Source organism: Patella vulgata, chromosome 1 (genome assembly GCF_932274485.2).
Source record: "Patella vulgata chromosome 1, xgPatVulg1.2, whole genome shotgun sequence".
Lineage (NCBI taxonomy): Eukaryota > Metazoa > Mollusca > Gastropoda > Patellidae > Patella > Patella vulgata.
In genome coordinates this window covers 36,305,081-36,308,819 of record NC_065879.2, presented here as the reverse complement: position 1 = coordinate 36,308,819, position 3,739 = coordinate 36,305,081, and positions in this window count along the sequence as shown.

Genomic DNA, 3,739 nt, shown 5'->3' with positions numbered 1-3,739 from the left:
TCATTTGGTATGTTTTGACGTTTTGGTAAAATACTCAAAATTTTTCAGACTGTTTACTGATTAAAACTTTGAATTTAATTTAGTTGGCATGTCCATGAATGAACTGATTGATTTATTTCATTGTACAAAAAGATATTATGTGTTACTTTGCTGCTTTTTCATCAAGATTTGCTCTAAAACCTAAAAGCAATTATATTTTTCCAATTTCACAACAGATTGAAATCAAATTAACACGGTCTGTCTTTTTCTGATTACTAAAGATACATTATGGGAGATAAGATAACGAGATGGCAGTTCTCGCTATAATAGTTAAAAACTAGATAGTGTAAAGGTAATTTGCTAAATATTTCAGTCAAATTGATCCACTATGAGCCGAGAAAGAAGCGGGTGAAACTTTTGCATAGTCTCGGTCATCATTACTAAAATCATTAATATAAACAGCATAGTCTCGATTATCCACTTTTTCTGATTTAATTATCAATGACCGTTAGCGGCATATAGGAATCTAATCCAGCCAACATCGAAGGCTAGCCTTGACATCGAGAGTTTATTATGGTCTGGATAAGTTAATTAATGTCTAATTGATAATTTAGATAACATTTCAGGCCTAAAGAAAGACTTGTAATAAGCAGATTTTGCTCTTGCATAATGCATGTTAAGTAAATAGTTAGTGTATGTATGTATTACAGTTTCATTTCATATGTACCCAGAAAAGTATGTTTGAAGTCAACTTGTCTCTCAGATAAATTAATGGGCAGATAACTCTTCCTATCTTATCTATCAGACCATTTGTTGCTTTGATATCTACTTGCTAGGTTTTTTCAGCATAGATGTTTAATGAAGTGAATTATTACAATATGGTAAGCAGGCGTAGTGAACTGTGATCGCATCTACATGAACGAAATAACATGCACATCAATCTCCAGATTGCACGTACACACATCTTAACAATGACAGATCAGTCGATTTTAGTGTAGATATATGAAAAAAAAAAACGTTCCATCAATCCCAAGTTTCACTGTGGTCCGATTCCATCCATCTAACATCTGCACATCATTCGCATATTTCATTATCGGTTAGTCGATAACGAGACATGGAGTCAAATGACAAATTATCCAATTGTTCGTTAAAATGGTTGTAAAGGAAATGTTATATCTGTTTTTGCAGACATATAACAATAATACAATACCAGTGATATGTTATTATAAATAATTTATGGTTCAGATCGCATTCACAGACTCGAGGTTATTGGTTTCGCACGACTTGCTTTCTGTGTGGTAATCGCTGATACCAAATGTAACAGCCCTGTTGCGATTTTTCTCAGGAACCAGTCATAGATAGGTTGTTCTGTGATGTGGAAGAATTTGTGAGGGTATTTATTATGTTAACTAGTACTAGCACACTAGAAATCTGACCTCATACTCGTATACAGTTGTTTTCTTACCATACATCACAGAATAAATCTATTCTGTTTTAAAAATCCCATAAAATTGAAAACTTTAGGTCAAATGCACAAATTTTTCTCTAATATTTTCTGATGATTTTGAAAATGTCTTGCCGAAAATGGAAGTACAAAGTCATAGGCATTTATGAATGAGTTCACACTCTAGTCACAGTTGGACAATTTCTCTCATCTTGACTTTTATTTCCACTAGAGTAACAAATCATACGTTGCTCTTTTTGTTTCTTTATCCATTCGGTGCAAACTGATATTTATTTATTCAAAAACATTTGGTTAGCATTTCAAAAATCTAAATATAAGACTCAACAAACCCAAATATCTTACAAATGATATATTTGGAAGTTTATAATCATTTTTTGTACAATGATAAATTTCATATTTTAGTCCCAACAATTTGTTAATAATATTATTATCCAAGATTATCTATGTCAGTGTATTTGTGCTGTCATTTTGTATCTTTGCTTTATCAATTCCACCATATTCATATTCATAATATTATTGTTATCATCAATATTAAACAATAATTTTAAAGGGAAATGTGTAAATAGTTAGTTGACAGTGGGCATTGTGTAAACTGTATATAAAATAAAAGGTAATAGCTTGTCAATTCCACAGAGCAGTGTAACTTAGTTTACCGCTGTGGAAAAAGCCACTTATAACTGCACCACATTTAAATTTAAATTTTGGCACTTTTTATGTAAGTGCTATTGTTGACAGGGCATTACAATGGCCAGGTGGTCAAATGTTGATATTTAAGCTGTGATCTAAAATATGTGACGACATGTTTAAATAATTTAAGTTTTGTTAGAAACTTTGTCCACATCATTAAACTAAGTTACACCTGAGGACATTCTTATATTTTATGGCAGTAACAGGCCATCATTACCTTATATTTATTTTCACACTGTATTTCAAGTCTTGTGGATGAATGTGTGTTAAGAAGCATACTACACTATAAGATTGTGTATGTTTGAAAGTTTGTTGTTTTTACATTGTCTATGTCCAGTGGATGAATGTATGTTAAGAAGCATACTACACTATAAGATTGTGTATGTTTGAAAGTTTGTTGTTTTTACATTGTCTAAGTCCAGTGGATGAATGTATGTTAAGAGGTATATACACTAAAGATTGTGTATGTTTGAAAATTTGTTGAATTTAGATTTTATTCCAAGTCTAGTGGATGAATGTGTAAAGGATTATAACATAGATAGCAACAATAGTTTTAGTTTGAAAGTTTGATGATGTTTTGACATACTATGGATGTGTTGTTGATCATTGACATGTCAATGTATTATTATAAAATAGAAATAGATGTTGACAATTTTTCAGTTATTATGTTAATGTTATACTTTTTGTGTGGTCATCAGGTAGCAGGAGAGATGGTCATTACAATATGGCATTAATTGACCATCTAGTCCACTGTTATAAACTAAACCTTCCTTTGTCTCAAAGTAATCTTTGAATGAGATCTGGCTGGTCTGCAACTGACATGTATGGGTTCTTTTTTCATGATTTAGTTTACATGTGCAGTAAATGTAGGGAGAGGAAAATGAATGTAGTACAAAAATTGAGCTTAATCTGTGTTAGTTGAGGTGTTTGTGCTCCAAAAATCAAACTTCTCTTCTTTTGAATTGCCCACACAGTCACAGAAATAATAACATTTGTTTGTGGCTACTATACAGGTCACAATTTTATCCAACTTTGCTGAAACTTGAAATATAGGTTTATATACCAAAGATCTTGGTTCCTTTCGATAATGGCATGTATCGGACCGTAACTTCATGGATTATTGCCCCTGATTATACATACAAATTAAATCATGTTTTTAGCTTGTGGACCCTCTAGAGGTCACAATTTTTATCCGATTTGATGAAACTGAAAATGTATGTTAAAACCCAAAGAACTTAGTTCGTTTCGATATTGGCACATATTGGACGGTATCTGCCTGGATTATTGTCCCTGATTGAACGTTGAACGAAAAATCACGCTTTTAGCTTGTTGACGTTCTAGAGGTCACAATTTTTATCAGATTTTAAAAATTGTTCAAATATATCACCATTACACCCTTTGTCCGCGCAATTTTTATCTGATTTAGATAAAACCTGAAATATATGTTTATATCCCAAAGATCTTGGTTTCTTTCCATATTCGCACATATCGTACCAAAATTTTCTAGATTATGGCCTCTGATTGTTAAAAAAAATTGTGTTTTTAGAGGTCAAAACTTTTATCAGATTTTGAAAACCGTTTAAATATATAACTGTAGCACTCAAATGA